This window comes from Trachypithecus francoisi, unplaced genomic scaffold (assembly GCF_009764315.1).
Source record: "Trachypithecus francoisi isolate TF-2019V2 unplaced genomic scaffold, Tfra_2.0 Contig00748, whole genome shotgun sequence".
NCBI lineage: Eukaryota > Metazoa > Chordata > Mammalia > Primates > Cercopithecidae > Trachypithecus > Trachypithecus francoisi.
Window position 1 is genome coordinate 53,640 of NW_022680870.1, and position 23,009 is coordinate 76,648.

Here is a 23,009-nt window from a genome sequence, read left to right on the forward strand (position 1 = left end):
AACATAGTTAATGGGAAAAGGCTTAAAGCTTTTCTCCAAAGATGATAAACAAGATGTCCACCCTTTACATCTCTATTTAGCTTTGTAATGGAGGTTGTTCCCAGTCAATTAAGCAAGAAAATGAAATAAAGGCATGAAGATTGGGAGTGAAGAACAAACAGTACCTCTATTAGGCAATGATAGGATCTTGACTATAGAAATACCTGGGGCAAGCATAGTGGCTCATGCTTTTAATCTTAGTAATTTGGGAAGCTGAGGTAGGATGACTTGAGCCTAGGAATTCAAGCCGAGCCTGGGCAACATAGTGAGGACCACTCTCTACCAAAAAGAAAAAAAAAGTAGCTGGGAGTGTTGGCATGAGTCTGTGGTCCCAGCTACTAATGAGAGGTGAGAGGATGACTTGAGCCTGTGTAGTCAGGGCTGCAATGAGCTGTGATTGCGCCACTGTGCTCAGCTGGGCAATGGTTTGACACTATCTTAGGAAAAAAAAAGCTGGGCATTGTGGCTCACGCCTGTAATCCCAGCACTTTGAGAGGCCAAGGTGCGTGGATCACTTGAGGCCAGGAGTTGGAGACCAGCCTGAGCAACATGGCGAAACCTTGTCTCTACCAAAATACAAAACTTAGCTGGGTGTGGTGGCATGCACCTGTGGTCCCAGCTACCCAAGAGGCTGAGCACTTGAACCGGGAGGTGGAAGTTGCAGGAGCTGAGATTGCACCACTGCCAAGAACACACACACACACAGTATTATGGCTAATAAATTTGTTTACCAATTAGAAGAATTAATGATTATAAAAAATTGTATTTATGTATGTATGCAATTATTCCAAAATCAAAGTTAAGAAAATCCATTTATAATAGTATCATAAAAATATATAGGAATGAGGCTGGGCACAGTGGATCACTCGTGTAATCCCTGCTCCCAGCACTTTGAGAGCCAATGTGGGCAGATCACCTGAGGTCAGGAGTTCGATACCACCCTGGCCACATGGTGAAACCTGGTCTCTACTAAAAATTCAAAAATTGGGCTGGATGTGGTGGTGCATGCCTGTGATCCCAGCTACTCAGGAGGATGAGGCTGGAGAATTGCTTGAACCGGAGTCAGAGGTTGCAGTGAGCCAAGATTGTACCACTGCACTCCAGCCTGCATGACACAGTGAGACTCCATCAAATAATATATATATATATATATACACACACACAACATATATATGCACATACAATGTATATATATGAATGAATTTAACAGAAGTGTAACATTTGTACAGAGAACACTGGAAAATATCATGAATGAAATTATATTTCATTTAAACAATTGAAAGACATCCCAGATTTATGGATCAGAACACTTAATATTGTCAAGGTAGTCGTATCTTTGGAATTGATGTAGAGTCATTGTGACCCTATCAGTTTCAGCTGGCTTTATGACAGAAATGGACATGTGGATCCTAAAATATATACAGCTATGCAATGGAGTCAGAATTGCCAAAATAAGTAAACAAAAAGAAAACCTTTTAGAAGTTTGCTGGCTAATATCTCCCAGTTTTCCTAGACAGAATTATTAGTCAAGGGTATAAAGTTTTGGTTATACAAGATGATAAACTCCTAGAGATCTACTGTACAACAGAGTACCTATTGTTGTAACACCATAGTTAAAAGTTTCATAAGAGGGTGGAACTTATGTGCTGTCAAAATACACACACACAAAGAGAGCAGGAGGAAGCTTTTGCAAGTGATACATATGTTCATTGCCTGGACTGTGTTGATAGTTTTCGGGGTGTATCCAAAGTCATCAAGTTGTATGCATCCAATATATATGGGTTTTTGTATATCAGTCATAGTATAATAAAGTGGTTTTAAAAAAAAACCCTAGAAAGTAGGATGGTTCATGTTTTCCAATTTCAATACTTGCTAGGAAGCTGCAGTTATCAAGATTGTGATACTGACATAAGGATGGACCCACACTTATTCATGAAGTAGAATCAAGAGTCCAACATGTTTGGTTCATTGTTTATTGACAAGGGAGGCAACTCAGGTCAATGGAGGAAAGAATAGTCATTTCAAAAAATGATCCTGGAAGAAAAGATATCTCCATGCAAAAGAATGAAGTTAGTCTTTTTCCTTACACCATATGTAAACATTGACTCAAAATGAGTTAAAGACCTAATTGTAAGAAGTAAAGATAAATGACTTTTACAAGGAAATAGAGGAATAAATCTTCTCAAATGGTTTCACAGCACAAGCAGAGGTAAGGAGAGACCTAATCTATAAGTTGAACCTCATCAAAATTAAAAACTGCATCAAAAGAAGCAAGGTTAACCATCCACAGAATGGGACAAATTATGCACAAATCACACATCTATGGGTCTAGTATTCAGAATACATAATGAACTCTTACAACTCAGTGAAGACAATTCAGTGAGAAATTGACAAAGGATTTGAATAGACATTTCTCCAAAGAAGATAGGCAATAGGCCAACAATCACATGAAAACATGCTCAACATTTGTCATTAGGAAAATGCAATTCAAAACCAGGATTAGGTACTACTTCCTACCCACCAGATGGCTACAATAACAGAAGTAGAACAAATCGTTCTGAGTACTGGAAGTAATTGTAATACTCACATGCTTCTAATGGGAATGTAAAATAGGCAAGTAAGAAAACCAGCCTGTCAGTTCCTTAAAATATGAAACAGAGTTACGATGGGACCTGGCAGTACACGCTCCCTCCTTACACTGCCTTCAGGTCTCTTCCTAAATGTGGCTCTTTTGCAGTAAGCCATCCCCTCATACCAGCCTTCCATAGGCTCCTTTCCAGCTGTGTTTTCTCCTTTAGTCCTTTCTGTCTTCTGACATGCCATGTGGTTCACTTGTTGTTTTGCCTCTGTTCTTTTTGTATTTTTTGAGATGGAGTCTTGTTCTGTCACCCAGACTGGAGTGCAGTGGCATGATCTGGGTTCACTGCAACCTCTGTCCTGCTGGGTTCAAGCAATTCTCCTTATTCAGCTTCCTGAGTAGCTGGGATTACAGGCATATGCTACCACACCCAGCTAATTTTTGTATTTTTAGGCTGGTCTCGAACTCCTGACCTCAGGTGATCCACTTAAGGCCTCCTAAAGTGCTGGGATTACAGGCGTGAATTTTTTTTTGAGACATAGTCTTGCTCTGTTGCCCAGGCTGGAGTGGAGTGGCATGATCTTGGCTGACTGCAACCTCCATCTCCTGGGCTGAAGCAATCCTCCTGCCTGAGATTCCCAAGTAGCTGGACTACAGACACATCACCATACCCAGCTAATTTTGTATTTTTGGTAGAGACAGGGTTTCACCATATTTCCCAGGCTGATCTCAAACTTCTGACCTCAAGTGATCCACCTGCCTCGGACTCCAAGAGTTCTGGGATTACAATGTGAGCCACTGTGCCTGGCCCCTTTTGTAGATTTTTATAAATATGGAATTGTACAGTATGTACTCTGTTGTTTTTCTGCCAGTAGTCAGTGTAATGATTTTGAGATGCATGTATATTGTTGCAAGTATCAGTAGTTCATTTGTTTTTGCTAAGAAGTGTTCTGTTGTATGGGTATAGCACCATCCTTGTATCCTTTTTTTTTTTTTTTTTTTTGAGACGGGTCTCACTCTGTCGCCCAAACTGGAGTGCAGTGGCCGGATCTCAGCTCACTGCAAGCTCGCCTTTCAGGTTCACGCCATTCTCCTGCCTCAGCCTCCGAGTAGCTGGGACTATAGGCGCCCGTCACCTCGCCCGGCTAGTTTTTTGTATTTTTTTAGTAGAGACAGGGTTTCACCGTGTTAGCCAGGATGGTCTCGACCTCCTGACCTTGTGATCTGCCCGTCTCGGCCTCCCAAAGTGCTGGGATTACAGGCTTGAGCCACCGCACCCGGCCCCTTGTATCCATTTAACTACTGACGGCCTTCTGGGTTGTTTCTTTCTAGTTTAGGGCTATAATGAGTGTAGCTGGTATGAAAATTTGCTTACATATTTATAGGTGGACATAGATTTTGTGTTCCTAGGAGTGGAACTGAGAAGTAATAAGGGTGTGGTTAACTTTTTTGTAAACTTCCAGGGTTTTTCCAGAGTAGTTATTCCCTTTTACATTTCCACTACCAATATGTAAATTCACCTCCTCCCCCATATCCTCTCCAATACTTGTTATCGTCAGTCCTTTTAGTTTTAGTTATTAAAATTCATAGCTGGTAGTAGCTTACTGTGGGATTTGTTTGTTTGTTTTTGAGATGGAGTCTCGCTCTGTCACCAGGCTGGAGTGCAGCAGCATGATCTTGGCTCATTGCATCGCCTCCTGGGTTCAAGTGATTCTCATGCCTCAGCCTCCCAAATAGCTGGGATTATAGGGGGGCCACCACACCCAGCTGATTTTTGTACTTTTAGTAGAGATGGGGTTTCACCATGTTGGCCAGGATGGTCTTGATATCTGACATTGTGATTTGCCCATCTCAGGCTCCCAAAGTGCTGGGATTGCAGGTGTGAGCCACTGCACCTGGCGCTTATTGTGTTTTTAATTTTCCTTTCCTACTAATGATCCTGAGCACTCATTGCACTACATGCACTTCCTGGGCATCTACATGTCTTGGAGTATTTGTTAAAATCACATTAATATCTTATGTTTCAATGTAAAAGCTCTTTATTTTGGACACAAGTTCTGTTTCTTTTTTTTTCTTTTCTTTTTTTCTTTTCTTTTTTTTTTTTTTTTTTTGGAGACAGAGTCTCACTCTGTCACCAGGCTAGAGTACAGTGGAGGGATCTAAGCTCACTGCAACCTCCACCTCTGGGATTCAAGGAATTTTCATGCCTCAGCCTCCCAAGCAGCTGGGACTACAGAGTCCCAGAGTGTAGCTTATTTATTCACTTGACTAACAATGTTTCACAAGGAGCAAACATTTTTAACTTGATACATTCAGTTTATAAATTCCATTTTATGATTTGTAGGTTTTGTGTCCATTATTAGAAATCTATGCCTATCCAAAGTGGCAAAGATTTTTGCCTATATTTTCATGATATTGTGTAATGTTTGTTTTTCTGTTTAGTTCTATCTCCATTTTGAGTTAATTTTTAAGATGTGGGTGAGTAGGTGTCAGGACTCATTTCTTCCTCTGTGGATATCCAGTTATTCTAGTACCATTTAAAAAAGGTTTTTGGCCAGCACAGTGACTCCTGTCTATAATCCTAGTAGAGTTTGAGACCATCTTGGGTGGCATAGTGAGACCCTGTCTCTACATAAAGCAAACAAACAAACAACCCCAAAATAAAACCCAACTTCTTTTTCCTACTGGATTTGTTCAGCACATTTATCAAAAGCTATATTGATGTGTAAACTTGTGTCTATTCTCATCTCTGTTCTGGTTCAGTGATAGTTATCTAACCTCATATCATCACCTGGAATCTTTTAGAAAAGCAGATTCTCTGCCTCCTCTTCAAACTTACTAATTGAGAGACTCTAGGGCAGGATGCAGCAGTGAAGTCTAGGTGATTCTTGTGGCGCGTTAAAGCTCATCAGTGACTGCCTGTGCCAATATCACATTATCTAGCTAACGGCTAACTCCTAAGTTCTCACCCAAGTTGTATATGTCCGCTACAACTCTGTTCTTTTATGTTTTGAAAGAGGGTCTCACTCTGTTTCACAGGCTGGAGTACAGTGGCATGATCACAGCTTACTGCAGCCTTGACCTGCTGAGCTTAAGTGATCCTTCCACCTCACCCATCTGAGTAGCTGGGACTACTGGCATGTACCACCCTGCCCTACTAGTTTTAAATTTTTTTTTGTAGAGGTGGGGGTCTCATTATTTTGTTCAGGCTGGTCTTGAACTGCTGAGCTCAGGTGATCCTCCCGCCTTGGCCTCCCAATTCGACTCTTCTTATCTAGAAGGCTTTGGATATTCTTAAGTTTATGTTTCAAAGTCTGCTCTTACTATGCTTGGACAAATTTGGGAAATTGAAATGTAACAATGTTCAATTTTCAGATTCATAAATATGTTTATCTTTTTTTTTTTTTCTTTTTGAGAAAGGGTCTGGTTCTATCACCCAGGCTGGAGTACAGCAGTGAGAGCTTGTCTCACTGCAACTTCTGCCTCCCAGGCTCAAATCATCCTCCCACCTCAGTCTCCTGAATAGCTGGGAGTACAGGTGCTTGCCAGTACACCTGGCTAATTTTTTGTATCTTTAGTAGATAGGGGGCTTGGCCATGTTGCCCACGCTACTCTTGAACTCCTGGGTTCAACCCTCCAGCCTCAGTCTCCCAGAGTGTTTGGATTATGGGTGTGAAACACTGTGCCCTGACTGTTTTATCTGTCTTCATATTTATGTAGGTCTTCTTTCAGTTATGTGCCTCAGTTGGCCATATACTGGTCTTGCACATCTGTTGTAAGATTTATTCCTAAATATTTTATGTTTTGAGGCTATTATATATGGAATTGCTTTTGTTTAAACTTTATTTTAAAATGTTTGTTGCTGATATAGGAAAACAGAATGTGTGTGTGTGTGTGTTTGTTTTTTGAGACAGAGTGTCACTCTTGTTGCCCGAGCTGGAGTGCAATGGCTTGATCTTGGCTCACTGCAACCTCTGCCTCCCAAGTTCAAGCGATTCTTTTGCCTCAGCCTCCCTAGTAGCTGGAATTATAGGCATACACACCACCAAGCCCTGCTAATGTTATATTTTTAGTAGAGATGGAGTTTCTCCATGTTGGTAAGGCTGGTCTCAGACTCCCGATGGCAGGTGATCTGCCCACATTGGCCTCCCAAAGTGCTGGGATTACAGGCATGAGCCACCATGCCTGACCAATTGTTTCTTATGTCTTAGCCTTCATCTTGTGACCTTGGTGGATTCACTCATTAGTTCTTGTGGCTGTATTGTATATGGCTTAGAATTACTGTGTAAACAAGCCAGCCATGGTGGCTCACTCCTATAATCCCAGCACTTTTAGAGGCTGAGAGGGAGAATCACTTGAGACCAGGATTCAAAACAAGCCTAGGCAACATAGTGAGACCCTGTCTCTACAAGAAATAAAATTATCAGGCATGGTGGCACACACCTGTAGTCCCAGCTACTTGGGAGGCTGAGGTGGGAGGATTGCTTGAGCCCAGGAGTTTGAGGCTATCTTTTTAAAGCAAGAACCTGTCTGTAAAAAAAAAAAAAAAAAAAAAAACTTTGTAAAAAGCAAGTAGAACCTTAGAAACTTTGCAAATAGAGACACTTTCAATGCTTCTTTTCTAATCTTTTGTCAGTAGAACATTGAATAGATACAGGAAAAGTTAGTTTATTCCTGATTAATAATTCAATATAATACTTTAGGTTTTTAAAAAATCTTATCTTATTCCTCCACAAGTGACTTTTTCATTCTCTTCCCTTCTTTACAAAGACTTGTAATTTCTTTCTTTTTTTTTTTTTTGAGACTGAGTCTTACTCTTGTCACCCACGCTGGAGTGCAATGGCGCTATCTCAGCTCTGCAACACCGCCTCCTGGGTTCAAGCAATTCTCCTGCCTCAGCCTCGCGGGTAGCTAGGATTACAAGTGCATGCCACCACTCCTGGCTAATTTTTTATTTTAGTAGAGATAGGGTTTCACTATGTGGCCAGGCTAGTCACGGACTCCTGACCTCAGAGTCCCAAAGTGCTGGGATTACAGGCGTGAGCCATCATACCTGGCCATGATTTGATATCTGATTTATGTCATTTTCCTTCTCTCTGAAGACCTTCTTTTAACATTTCTTGAAATGTAGGTCTATTGGTGGTAAATAAGTTTTTGTCTCTGAAAGTCTTTGTTTTTCCCTTACTTTTGAAGGCTAATTTCACTGGATACAAAATTCTAGCTGTGTGGTTTTTTGTTTTGTTTTTTGTTTTAACAACTTAAACATTTTACTCTTTGTTTGCGTGATTGCTGAAGAGAAATATCATACGTTGTCATTATTCTCCTTGTTCCTTTTAGGTGAGGTGGTTTCCCCCTCTGGCTTCTTTCAATAATCTCTCTTTGTCTTTTGTTTTCTGCAGTTTGGATATAATATGCCTAGGGGTAGGTTTTTCCATACTTAATCTTCATTAGTGTTCTCTGAGCTTCTGGGACTTGTGGTTTGGGTCTGCCATTTATTTAGAAAATTTGTAAGTGATTAATTTTCAAATAGTTCTGTTGGTCATTTCTGTCTTCCTCTTCTGGTATTCTCTTTACATGTATATTACACCTTGTAATCGTCTAGAGTTCTTGGATATTTGGTTTCACTTTTTCCCCTCTCTCTTTTCATTTCCAGTTTGAAGTTTCTGTTGACTCAGCTTCAGGGTTACTGATTCTTTCCTTGATTTTCCTAGTCTACCGGCGAGACCACTAAAGGCATTCTTTATGTCTAATACAGTATCTTTGATTTCTAGCATTTCTTGTTGATTCTTTCTTAGAATTTCCATATCTATGCTCATATCACCCATCTGGTGTTGCCAATTTTGTGGCAAGTTGTCCACTTTTTACATTAAACCCTTAGCACAGTCATCACAGTTATGTTAAAGTCACAGCTTGATAATTCCAAAACCTCTGCCTTATCTGGGTCTGGTTTCAATGCTTTTTTTTTTTTTTTTTTGAAGATGTTTTGTTTTATTTTCAACATGCCTTGTAATTTTTGTTAGAAAAAGCTGGACATGATGTATCCCATAATAGGAACTGAGGTGAATACACATTCAGTGTAAAGTTTGAGGTTCATCTGCCTAGGAGTTAGGCCGTGTTCATTGTGTGCTGTCAGTGTTGCAGCTTCAATTCTTCTAGTCTTTATTCATGTTTTCTCTTTTGTGTTGGGGTTTCCTTAACAGTTCTTTCTTAAATGGAGACTGTCTTTCAGCTCTCTCAGTTGGAATCCAATTTTTATACTGTAGCTCTGTTGAGATAGAGGTAAGGTATTGCAGAGGGGAAGTTCTCTGTAATCTTATGATTAACACCCTTCCCTCGACCCTACCATACACCAGAGGGCTTAGGTTGTGACCTTCACAGGAATTTCCTAACTTCTTGGCCTTTTTTTTTCTCTCCTATACTCTTTTTTTTTTTTTTTTCCTGAGACAGAGTCTCACTCTGTTGCCCAGACTGGAGTGCAGTGGCATGATCTCAGCTCACTGCAACCTCCTTCTCCCAGGTTCAAGTGATTCTCCTGCCTTAGCCTCCCAAGTAGCTGGGACTACAGTTGCATGCCGCCACACCTGGCTAATTTTTGTATTTTTATTAGAGATGGGGATTCACCATCTTGGCCAGGCTGGCCATGACGCTCAGCTAATTTTTGTATTTTCAGTAGACACGGAGTTTCGCCATGTTGGCCCAGCTGGTCTCAAACTCCAGGCCTCAAGTGACTGCCTGCCTTGACTTCTCAAAGTGTTGGGTACAGGCATGAGCTGTGGCACCCAGCCAGTTTTATGCAGTTTTAATGAAACAATTCCCCAATTCAATTAAGATACCAATTGTATTTGTATCCTACCCTACTAGTCAGTCAAGTGAATATCATCATCCAATAAAGAAATACCTGTAAAACACCAAAAGCTGGAGGGCGGGGGATTAAAGGGAGGAGATATATGTTTTTACTGCTTTGATCACGCTCTCCCTAGGGCCTCAGATGCCTCCTCCAGATCCCCAGATTCTGAAGTGGATGGAATTACACACGCACATCCCCATGCCTAGCCAATTTTTGTATTTCTTTGTAGAGACTGGGTTGTGCCATGTTGCCCGGGCTGGTTTCAAACTCCTGGGCTGAAGCGATCCACCCTCCCCAGCCTTGCGAAGCACTGGGGTTACAGGTGTGAGCCACCAGGCCTGGCCTGTTTTATTGTTTAATACTTGAACATTCAAGGCTTTCCGTTGACAGCAGCAGTCCCAGCCTCTGCATAATTAAGCCAAAAACGTAGATAGCTCACAGAATGATTGGGAGGGATAGAAATCCAGGCTCACATTTAGGCTTCTAGGAACTATGCCCAAAATTATGCCATGGGACAGGTATAGTGAGTAAGTCACCTGCCTCTCCTGCTGGCACAAGAACTATGGGAATTGCCACTGTTGACACAGGGATGTGCTGTCTGCACCTGATACATGTACATGAGCAACTACTCTTGCCTGTGAAAGCCAGAACCTCTACCTCCACCCTTGCCCACAAAACAAATTCCATTTGAAACCTTAAGTTGATCAATTTTGAAATATCTTGATATGAGTTTCATTGGTGAAACTTAGATACAAGACTTAGTCACATGTCCTACTTCAAAAGAGCCAAAGAACTGAAGAAATTTCCTAGATCTGGCAAAAATGTTCAAAATGGACAGGGAGTATGGCTCATGCCTGTGATGCCAACATTTTGAGAGGATGAGGTGGGAGGATCACTTGAGCCCAGAAGTCTGAGGCTTCAATAAACTGTGACAGCACTGCTGCACTCAAGCCTGGACAACGGAGTGAGCCCCTGTCTCAAATAAATTTCAAAAATCTTTGAAAGGTACTGAGTGGCCAGAAAAATGAACAAATGCCTCCTATCTTCTGTCTTTTGACATCTCATCCATAACATACACCTTTCTTCCACAATCAAATTTAACATCTTGCCTACAACAAAATGTTGCTGCCCCGTATACTGCCACCACCACATTAACATAAATGCAAAGATCATCCAACTGTTATAACTTTCTGTCACCATTTTCTTTTCTTTTTTTCTTTTTTCTTTCTTTCTTCTTTTTTTTTTTTTTTTTTTGAGATGGAGTCTTGCTGTGTTGCTCAGGCTGGAGTGCAGTGGCATGATCAGACTCATTGCAACCTCCACGTCCCAGGTTCAGGCAATCTCCTGCCAGCCTCCTGAGTAGCTGGGATTACAGGTGCATGCCACACTCCTGGCTAATTATTTGTATTTTTAGTAGAGATGGGGTTTCACTGTGTTGGACATTATGCCCTGATCTCCTGACCTCGTGATCCACCCACCTCGGTCTCCAAAGTGCTGGGATTACAGGCATGAGTAAGCGCACCCAGGGAACTGTGACCATTTTCAAAGCCATGATTTATGGGAATAGCAATTCTTTCTCTTTGTGTAAGTACACAGAGGCCACCAAAATAAGAACCAAGAGAGGCTTATGCATACAGAACCTGATACGTAGTAAGGGTTCTGTTTAAGCTCCATTTGTTTAAGTTGTCTGTAGATTCTGGATATTAGGCCTTTGTCAGATACATCATTTGTATCTTCTCTCATTCTGTAGGTTGTCTGTTTGCTCTGTTGATAATTTGTCTTGTTGCATTTTAGCTTTTATTTTACTATTTATTTATTTATTTAGAGACAGAGTCTCACTCTGTCACCCAGACTGGAATGCAGTGGTGTGATCTGGGCTCACTGCAACCTCTGCCTCTTGGGTTCAAGCGATTCTCCTGCCTCAGCCTCCTGAGTAGCTGGGATTACAGGTATGTGCCACCACGCCCAGCTAGGTTTTGTATTTTTATTAGGGATGGAGTTTCACCATGTGGTCAGGCTGGTCTTGAATTCCTGACCTTGTGATCCGCCTACCTCAGCCTCCCAGCTTTTAGTTTAATTAGGTACCACTTGTCTATTTTTGTTTTGCTGCAATTGGTTTTTGGAAACTTAGCCAAAAATTCCTTGCCAAGGCTGATATTGAGAAGAGTATTTCCTAGGTTGTCTTCTAGGATTTTTATAGTTCAAGGTCTTATATTTAAATCTTTAACCCATGTTGAGTTTAATTTTTGTATATGGTGAAAGGTAGGGGGCCCAGACTCAATCTTCTGCATATGGCTAGCCAGTTATCCAGAATTATTTATTGAATAGGGAGTCCTTTCCCCATTGCTCATTTTTGTTGACTTTGTTGACCAGGTGTAGGTGTGTGACTTTATTTCTGTGTTCTCTAACCTGTTTCATTGATCTGTGTGTCTGTTTTTGTAACACTACTATGCTATTTTGGTTACTGTAGCCTAGTAGTATAGTTTGAAGTTGCATATATGATGCCCATCAGCAGTGGACTGGATAAAGAAAATGTGTACATATATACCATGGAATATTACATAGCCGTAGAAAAAAACCATGTTCCTTTCCAGCACCAGATGCAACTGGAGGCCATTATCCTAAATGAATTAATGCAGCATCAGGAAACCAAATACCCCAGGTTCTCACTTACAAGCAGTGGAAGCTAAACATTGAGTACACACAGACAGAGATGGGAGCAGTAGACACTGGGGCTGCTTGAGTGGGGAGGGGCATGCAGTGGCTATGGGTCAGAAAACTATTGGGTACTGTGGTCCCACCTGGGTGATGATCTCATTTGTACAACAAACCCCAGTGACATGCAATTTACCCATGTAACAGGCCTGCACATATCCCTTAAACCTAAAAATAGAAACAATTAAAATAAATAATGAGGTATATGTCATGTTGAACATTTTGAAAAGTAACCAAAAGAGACATTGAAAATAGAGTGGCTGGGAGTGGTGACTCACGCCTGTAATCCCAGCACTTTGGGAGGCTGAGGCGGGTGAATCATGAGATTAGGAGTTTGAGATCAGCCTGGCCAAGATGGCAAAATCCGGTTTCTACTAAAAATACAAAAATTAGCTGGGCATGGTGGCACATGCCTGTAATCTCAGCTACTTATGAGGCTGAGACAGGAGGATCATTCGAACCCGGGAGGCGCGGGGTTGCAGTGAACTGAGATCGCACCCTGCACTCTAGCCTGGGTGACAGAGCAATACTCTGTCTCAAACAAAAGAAAAAAAGAAAATAGTGAGAGCACCATATAAGGAAATTGGTCCAGGCGCTGGGGTAAGGGGTGAGTGTCAGCCAAGTCATCAGCTATCAGAACAGGAAGCCATCTTCTGTTCTACAAGAAGAACAGGAATCAATTGACCTAAAGAAATGGCCGATCAGACTGATAGAAGCTAGCTCGGATGTTTTTTAATTCACATGACTTCAGTAATCTTTGGTAAGATTAACCTGGTAAATTTAATCTTAAAATTCTCTTCAATAGTTTAAAATCTTCAAGCCAATGTGAAATTAAAATTGCAGTTTTTTACATTGGGAATTCCTAAGAAATAGTCATATTTGCTGGAGAAATATCCCAGACATCATAAAAGCCAGTCCCACAGGGCTTGCATACGAAGCATATTAACTGCTTCATCTGGGGTGCTCCATTTGATACTTTGTAGGGAGAGTTGGGTAGTCCCCTTCTCAGAGTGAATAGACCTTACAGTGGTATTTATCCGGTCCACTAGATTGGTTGCAGGTATAACCTCGTGTGCACTTGGATCACATATACTCATCAGTGATTGTTTAATAGTGACCTGCAGGTCCTGCATCAACCCAAACAAGTGCTTTTATTATGCAGAATTTACAATTAAGGATTTTGTTCTTAAAGTAATTATGTTTAGAGTTCATTGTAGTAAAGCTCAAGAATCTGATACTAACCTACAATATGGAGCAATTGCTTTACATTATATCCTATGGTTTAATAGTTACTTGGTTTTGCCTTTAAGCCACATTGAGGATCTTCTTGGTTACCACAGGTGTACCCTGGTTTTTAATTTTTTTCTTTTATTCATTTAGTTTTATATGTGTATATATATGAATATATATTACATATAAAGAATATATATTATTTTAAAGTGACTCGAATAGTTTTCTAACTAGGAAAAAATGACATTTTCTTTAGCAAAATCCACATTTGTGTTTTATAAGCTTCACCAAAAACACATTTTACACTCCTGCTATTTTAACTTTGAATAACCGAAATTTCCAGGATAAAAAACTGAGATTTTAATTTAACATTGGCTTTAAGATTTTAAACTATTGAGGAGAATTTTAAGATTAAATTTACCAGATTAATCTTACCAAAGGTTACTGAAGTCATGTGAATTAAAAAGAATCTGAGCTAGCTTCTATCAGTCTGATTGGCCCTTTCTTTAGGTTGATTGATTCATGCTCTTTCATGCAGTTTAATAGTGAAATATCACTTCGCAGTGACACGTATAAACAAGTGCATAAGACCCAAAGATATTTCATTTTCCTTTTTCAAAAATTATCTCATTTACTTTAGACTATTAATTAAAAAGCTACAGCAAATGCTAAAGAGGAGAGTTACCATCCAAGGCCTTCTAAAAGAAGGAAGACGAAGCAGCTGGGTACAGCTTCTGAGATAGCAATTTGAATAATTTCAAAAAGAAATAGATTATAGAATTTAAAAATTAAAATTACATCTATTAATATTTTAAAGAAATTGTGTTTTTCCAATTATTTAGTTTTGTGTATTTTTAATATCAATGTTCAATTTCTAGAAGAATTTATTATATTTTTCTATTTATTATATTATATTGAGATGCAGTCTCGCTCTGTCGCCTAGGATGGAGTGCAGTGACACCATATCCACTCACTGCAAGCTCCACCTCCTTGGTTCACGCCATTCTTCTGCCTCAGGCTCCCAATTAGCTAGGAATACAGGTGCCTGCCACCACGCCCAGCTAATTGTTTTGTATTTTTAGTAGAGATGGGTTTCACTGTGTTAGCTAGGATGGTTTCAATCTTCTGACCTTGTGATTTGCCCACCTCGCCTCGCAAAGTACTGGGATTATAGTGTGAGCCATGCGCCTGGCCTGTTTTCCTTAATTGTAGTCAATAATCACATATTTAAAAAATTCTTTCTTTTTTCTGTTTTCTACTAACCTTGATATGATTTAAGCCATTCAGCAAATGCTTGGATTTTCTGGCTTGAAAAAGAAATATTTATCTTTCTTGAACAACCTGTCATTTTATTTAGGAAAAAAATTTATCATCCAAGACTCTCATATAAAATTACCTTTGTTTAAGCCTTCTTACAAAAAAATCCTTTTTTTTTTACTTTTTTTTTTTTTAACATGGCTCTCATTTCCTGGTTCCTTTTAAACTTGATTTATATAAACATTAAAGAATTTTTGAATTAGATCAAAATCTGTTACTAAGAACACATTAGTAACAAGAATGTTACTTTACATTAGTAAAACAAGAATGATTTACTAATACATGTACGTTTAAATTAGAAAATACCTAGAAATTTCAGACATTTAATAAAATATTTAACATAGGTTTAGATCCTAAATTATGACAAATTTGTTTCTAAATATTTATTCCATTTCATTTACCTAGTGTATTAGGCATTTTCACACTGCTGATAAAGACATACCCAAGACTGGGCAATTTACAAAAGAAAGAAGGTTATTAAACTTACAGTTTCACATGGCTTGGGAGGCTTCACAATCATGACAGAAGGCAAGAGCAGCAAGTCAGTGTTACATTGATGGCAACAGGCAAAAAGGGCTTGTGTAGGAAAATTGCCCCTTATAATAATCATCACATCTCTCAACACGTCACGTGAGATAGCACGGGAAAGGGGAATCTGCCTACATGATTCAATTACATCCCAGTTGTTCCCTCCCACAACACATGGAGATTCAAGATGAGATTTGGGTGGGGACACAACCAAACCATATCACATTGTTATTTTAATAGTTTACCTAGATTATTCATAAAAACTGTGGTAGTCACCATTTAAAGTTATTTTTCTCTCAACCATTTTTAAAGCCTGTGAATTTGTAATCCCAGCACTTTGGGGGGCTGAGGCAGGTCAGTCACTTGAGGCCTGAAGTTTGAGACCAGCCTGGCCAACATGGTGAAACCCTGTCTCTACTAAATATACAAAAATTAGCCAGCTGTGGGGGCAACACCTATAATCTCAGCTACTTGGGAGGCTGAAGAATGAGAATCACTTGAACCTGGGAGGCAGGGGCTGCAGTTAGTTGAGTTCATGCCACTGCACTCCAGCCCCGGCAACAGAGAGAGACTCGGTCTCAACGACAACAACAAAAAAAATATATAGGAAAAAAGAAAATGATTAAATATACGTTTATATGTTTTCAAAATATTCAAGATTTGACTTTTCAGCAATAATGATATTAATGTCTTATGTATTTTAAAATTATACAAGCAAAGATCATTCTGATTTTGGCTGGGTTTACAGTTTTATAACCTTTATGCCAAATTTTAACATCTTATATAGTATTTCACAGGGATAAGTATGAAATGGCTTAATCAATAAATACAACAATGTATGCTGCCAATTCTTGACATTTCTAATATTGATTTACCAATAATTTTGGTAGGTTTTATTGGTACTTATTGAAGGTTTTGCTTAAGTCTTGTGAACTTGAAAAGCATTTGGGCTTCTTATTAAATTTATGAGTACTCTTTAGTTTAAGCCGTTTGGTGCTTTGTGGCCAGAAATACAAAAAAAAAAAAGTGCAATACACATACACACACAATACACACTCATATAAAGATTAGTAGCCTATAGTTTTTACTTCAGAACTCTAGCAAGGAGATGTTAATACAAACTCATTGCTTGGCAAAAACAATAACAGAAAAAGTTGGATGAAAACGGTACATTTTTATCTCAGTAGTTTCCTTTGATAGTAAACTCTAGTTTACTTTAGATATTAGTAGTCTAAAGTGAAGTCTTAAAGCAGACTATTAATAGCCTAAAAACAGACTTAAACCAGGCAGAAAAAAAGCAGAGAAATAGAGAACTTAATAGCTGCAGGTGGACGTTTGAGCTCTGAATTTTCCTTGATGTAATTTGCTTGTCAGTTTAAAAGGTGCATAAGATCATACCTGATGTGTAGCAATCTGGAGTTTTAGAAAACCTGACGTGCCCTTCCATTTACACAACCACTTGAAGTGGAGGCACCATAAATCCAAACGTGGTGCCCAAGAGAGGTTGTTCTCCTTGTCTTTCTTTATTCTTACATAGTTTGTATTCCACATTTTTTCTTAAAAGGAGGAAGGGCTGTGGCTAGGTGGGTAGGATTAAGGAGTGGATCAAAATGTACTGATGTGGATGGGACTCCACAGTGTGTCACCACTAAGTTATTTCTGCCCTCTTACATGCCTCAGCTTCTCTCTCTGAAGGTCTATCACCTGCAAAAGAGCTCACAGTGTGCAGTGACCAGCTCCTATATGTGTTTCCTGGATGAAACTTTTAAAATCAAATTGTTGAGAGTTCCCTTAGGGCCATGGCAGCATTGTAGGGCATCAACACCCTAGACACTCCCAATCAGCCCTCCGTCACCCAAAGATACCATTCAGGGGAGAGAATCAATATGCGTTTTCTCTTTGGACCTGAGGAAACTCAGTCTCCCATTTATCTATAAAATTAACAGTCAAGTTTCTCACCCAAATGGACAGACAAGCCAATTAAGATTAATTTGAAGAGAAAAGGCAATGAAGAAGACTCTTTAGAATGCATCTCTGAACTAGAATTAGGATCCTAAACAAACAGCTTCCAAGGGAAAAAATATATATGTTCCTCCTTTTAAGAAAAACTGTGGAAAACAAATTAAGAATAAAGAAAGACAAGGAGAACAACATCTCTTGGGCATCCTATTAGGATTCATGGGGCCTCACTTACAAGTGGTTGTGTAAATGGAAGGGCATGCCAGGTTTTCTAATACTACAAATTGTTACACATCAGGTATGATCTTATGCATGTTCTAAACTGACAAGCAAATTACATCAAGGAAAATTCAGAGCTCAAAGGTCAACCTGCAACAAATAAGTTCTGTATTTCTCTGCTTTTTTTCTGCCTGCTTTAAGTCTGCTTTTAGACTATTAATAGTACACACACACACACACACACACACACACACAGAGCTAAGGCCACTTCCTGTATACAGTCCTAAGTCAACCCTAACTTTTAAGTCTCATCTGCCATTACACTTGCTAAGGTCAAATCCTCTCACAATACAAGGTAATCTCTAGAACCCCCAAAATAAAATGGTAAGATAATGGGATACTGAAAATAGAGATTTAGACCTAAGAAGAATCTGCCTATGGCTCTTGAAACTCCACAAAGAAAAGAGAGCATTTCAAAAAGGGGGTGAGGCATCTTGAGGGGTTCAAGTCATTAGAAGCCGCTATAGATATTTTTCTTGGTACCAAAGATTGAAAAGGAGAAGGAGAATAGGGGAAAGAAAAGTAAAACAAGAAGCAACACAGAAACCAAGTGCAGGGCTTTTTCTTCTTTCTTTTTTCAGCTGTGAGGAATTTTAGACAGTTCAGAGGCCGGTAGAGTTGGTCGAATCAGTTGGGAGAAAGACTGGAATAATAATAAGGAAAGCCAACAATAAGCTCACAGAATGCTTTAACAGAAAGAGGATATTAAGACCAGCTGGTTGTCAGTTGCAGCCTTTAGTCATTAAGGAGAATTTACAAAACAGATAAAACCCAACTCAGCTACTTACCTAGGAATGGAGCCCTGGCTGAAGACTGCTTCTCCACTTTAGAAGCAAGAAGAAACTCAAACTCACCTTTTCTATTGGAGGTGAGCTAAAACTCCAGAAAGGAGTTACCTGCCTTTTATCAGTATGGAAGCAGGACAACTTTCCCTCACTGTTGAAAGCAAGCAAAACTCCATAAAAGAAGTTGTACAGGAAAATAAACTGTAGATGTCAACCAATTTGGGGATATTAGGGATTCTCTTGAGGGAGGAGAACCCCAGGTCTCAGCAAATTGTCTCATTGGTTTGAGCCATAAGGATAGATGAAGTTGGTATCAAGCACTGACAGGAGATTTGTCAAAATCAGGGGCACCTCCACTCAGAATCCCTGTGATTACTAATTGTGAACCCAAAATATCTGAGACAGGGCTCAGTCAATTTAAAAAGTTTATTTTGCCAAGGTTACAGCCATGCCTGTCACACAGCCTCAGGGGGGTCCTGATGATATGTGCCCGAGGTGGTCGGGGCACAGCTTGCTTTTATGCATTTTTGGGAGACATCCTGCATCAGTCAATGTGTGTAAGATTTACATTGGTTTGATCTGAGTGGGCAAGACAACTTAAGTCAGGGCTTCCAGGTCATAGGGAGATTTAAACATATTCTTTTTAATTAATTTATTTATTTTTGATATGTGGTCTCACTGTGTCACCCAGGCTGGAGTGCAGTGGTATGGTCTTGGCTCACTGCAACCTCTGCCCACTGAGGTCAAGTGATCCTACCTCTTCAGTGTCCCAAGTAGCTAGGACCACTGACGCCTGCCACCATGCCTGGCTAAGTTTTTTGTGTTTTTTTTTGGTGGAGGCTGGGTTTCACCATGTTGCCTAGACTGGTCTGGAACTCCTGAGCTCAAGGGATCCACCCTCCTCAGCATCCTAAAGTGCTGGCATTACAGGCGTGAGCAACCACACTTGCCAGATTTAAACATATTATGATTGGTAGTTGGTTAGAAGAGTTATCAGCAGTAGAAAGGAGTGGCTGAGTCAAGATGAAGAGTTGTGGAGACCAAGGTTTTATTGTGCAGAAGAAGCCTCCAGGTAGCAGGATTCAGAGGAAATAGATTGTAAATGTTTCTTATCAGACTTAATGTTTGTGTTAATGTTAATGCTGGAGGTATATAATGAGGCATGTCTAATCCCCTCTTCCACAATGCCAGAACTAGGTTTTCTGATTAACTCTGAAATGTTCTTGGCCGAGAGAAGGAGTTCATTCAGATGGTGGTGGGGGGATCTTATCATTTCATGTTTGGTTTACATTTGCCAAGTTTTGCACCAAAACTAAAAGTTGCTAAGAGTTAGCATTGTTCCATGTAATTGAGACTACTTAAGAAACAGTTTTACATTCAAGGTATTTTGGCAAAAGATAATATGGCAAATTTGGTAGGGGCAGGTTTGTTTAGAGGGTTACAGGATTGTTTTAAGCCAAAGGTTTGAGCAAGTTGTGCAAGGTTTTAAAACATTTAATATTGTAAAAGAAATTCTGTGTGTGTGCATATTGGCTAATGTTAAAAAAGTATTCAGATTTTTCATAAATTGAACATTAAAATAAAAGCACAGCATGGTTTTCTTGGAGTGTTGATCTGCTCTTTAACAGAAAATTGTAAAGAGTTATAGGAAAGTTTAATGAGACTCATACCTCATGGTCAAACATTAAAATTGGGTAGATTTGTCTGTAAAGCTATATTAAGAATTGAGTTTGACATTAGTAGTACTCTGACGCAAAGGTGAAATTTGGCTCTCTCTCAAGAACAAGATTTTCATGTGATATTAAGTAATGAGGAAAATTTCTGTTTGCCTTTTCAATAAGCTATAAGAAAAATAAGGAAAAGAAACAGATTGTTTAGAAAGCTAAGTTTTCCCTCTATTAATGAGTATAAGTTTTTGCCTTTAAAATGTTTTGAGTTATCATTTTGGCTAAATGGATGACTTATGGTAACCTAGAATTCTATTTTATACTATAAAATGATTTAAACCTTTGATATTTGACAAATTTTCCATAATCATATTATAAATTGTCTCTTTTATTCCCTGATTCAACTTTTAGATATTAGTTCTCCTAAAGTCCAAAAATGAGATATTTAATTTATATAATATATAAATCATAGAGGAAGCAGCATGTCAAATATGAAATGGTGTTAGAATTTTTGTGCTATATATTGTAAAAATATGTTATTACTATATATTCCAAAGTTATGGGAAAACTTAATGTAATATTTCTTAAGTACATTATACATAATTATAATTGTTCTGTAAAATTCTTGTATGGGACAGAAGTAATAAACATTTCTATTTAATTTTGGCTTATTAATAGTGGCTATCCTAAAACTTTTTGCTGTCCACAATTGTTGTGACTTACTAATTATGCTTTTAGTTGACTCCTAACTTTCCCCAAGGAACTTTGGCTGCCAGAGATTTTAGGGAACAAAAGGGACACTGGAGTGCCTGGCTGCACACCTGGTTGTGGGTAGTGATCTAGTTGTGGGGGCTGGGGTTGTTTTCATGTTGCAGGAGGCTCTTGGGTTTTCTGGAAGGAATCTTGTGGCTTGAACTCCAGCACAGGCCCTCTGGTTCTCTTAGGCGAGCATTGATTTTCCTTATTTTCCATGGATGGGCCACAGTGACCCTCACCAGCAATCTTGGACAGGCTCTTCAGGCTTGCAATCACCCCAGACGGCCTCTGAGACACTCTGTCATCTTCATTTGCTCTTGTGGGTTATCATTTCCACTTCAAAGACCCGGTACCAGATTGGCCTTGTTTTTGTCGTGGTTCCTGCCATTCCCAAAAAAAGTTGTGCAGAGAAGCACGAGCGTCTGGGAGACTCAGGATAAAGGGAGGCAATGAGCTCAAGGACCCGGCTATCTGTCAGTGACACGCCTAAGGGGTATCAGGGATGATTCCATCATCCAGAGACCCCTCATCAACTCACCAGACTGCATTCCCCTCCCCGTGGGACCCACTTCCTGCACACAGCCTCTTTCGGCAATGGATTCCGAAGAGCGGTTTCTCCCTTTAGCAGGACCCGGCCACGGAGATGGCCGGAGGAGGTCCTATGGTCAAGACTTTTAGGGTCCCGCAGTGGTTGTCGCAGGCAGCCTTTTCCCTGAGACCAGGCTGGCTCGGCCTGTCCCATTTTCCGCTGTTTAGGCAGGCTGACAGCCTTGACAGTTCAGCTCCTGAGGCCGCCTCGAGAATGCGCATGCGCCAGACTCTGGGCCCCCATGTGCTTGTGGTGAGGGAAGGCTCGCGGTCACAGTGACTGCCACTGCTGCCTGGCGACAAGTATCCTTGGCTTGGCAGAGGAGACGTTTGTGCACGTGCGTCCGCATTGGACTCTCGCCTGTCTTCATTGAACGATCCACGTGATAGTCCCTCAATCCTAGCAGATGGCAGTGGCGAGTCAGCCTGAAGAAATCTCAAGTGGAGCTTCAGAAATAACAGCGCAAAATCCCTGAGGATCCTAAAGGACCTGCGAGGACGTCAGAGCTGCCTACACCGTGTGGGGGTGAGTCTCCTTGAGGGTTTCCCCCTGTCATTTCTAGGTACAGCCCACCTGTTTTTGGGGGCTGCTTTCCCTGGTAGGGTTTCGTGGCAGAGTAGTACCGCGCAGTCTCAGAAGCTGCTGGGCTGTGTTTTGCTATGGGAATGTTGCAAGTGATGTATGTTTCCATGTGTATGTGGCTGTGTGTGTGTGTGTTTATGTGTCTCTCTGTGTGTAAAGTGATGTCTCCTGAAAGCAATGTGGGCCTTACACTGCATCGCTTTCGTTTTCGACTCGCCCCACCTTCTGGATCGCCTGTCTCTGTGGCTCTGCTTGGGCTGCGTCGTGTCATGTCCTTTGTTTTTCTGTGGTTCCTGAATCGCGCTGTAACTGGGGACTGCTTAAAAACCTGAGACCAAAATCACCTTCTCGGTTATTTTTTTTTTAAACAGTATAGGATTTTTATTATTTAATCAATTTCTTATCTTTATGACTTCTTACTTTGAGGTTTTCAAATTAACTTCTTGAGATAACTGCAGATAAGTGAGTTTCAAGCTTTCTTTTTCTTTTCATGCATTGTAGCGTAAGTCTACTTCAAAAACGTCTGACTTCATATTACACATATTGGTATAATGTATTTTAATTGTCATTAAATTTAAAAGATTTTATTTCCAGTGTGCCTCTTTTCTTTGACATATATTTATTTAAAAAGTTTTCTTAATTTCCAACCTTGAAATATTTTTATTCTGGTTATCTTTGTTTTAATTTTTAACTTAATTCTACATGATCAGAACACATTATCTTTATAAATTCAATCCCTGGAAGTGTTTGAAACTTGATAGATGACCCTACACGAGCTTAATTTTGTAAATGTTTTATGGTAAGGGCTCTGTGATGATCCTGTCTTGTGATGTGCTTGTTTTCATATAAGGGCAAGCTGCAGGCCTGGACTTCTCTAGCTGTTTGCCACCCACTGTCCAACACAGGAGGGCAGGCAACTGTCCAGTCCCATTTCCTGGCCAGCCCTCACTGCCAAAATACCAGAGGGAGCAGAGGCCATAAATCGTAGGTCACAGATCAATTTTGTTTACACCGTCTTAACTAATCCATTCAATCTTGGTTCCCAGGCCTCTATCAGAAACAGAAGCTGCCACTCCCTGGCGCCCACACCACCTGGTGCTGCTCAGAGGCTGTGAGCAGTGCCCCTGACCAATTAAAC

The 23,009-nt window shown here is 40.1% G+C and overlaps 1 long non-coding RNA gene across 1 annotated transcript in view; it reads left to right on the top strand.

Moving 5' to 3' along the window:
• The window catches only part of LOC117088373, a 31,823-nt gene extending 13,671 nt beyond the window's left edge, over nucleotides 1–18,152 (top strand). Inside the window, exon 4 of the long non-coding RNA XR_004439180.1 lies at nucleotides 18,074–18,152. This is a non-coding gene — a long non-coding RNA (uncharacterized LOC117088373). The remainder of the gene's footprint in view (nucleotides 1–18,073) is intronic.
• Nucleotides 18,153–23,009: the final 4,857 nt, after the last annotated feature.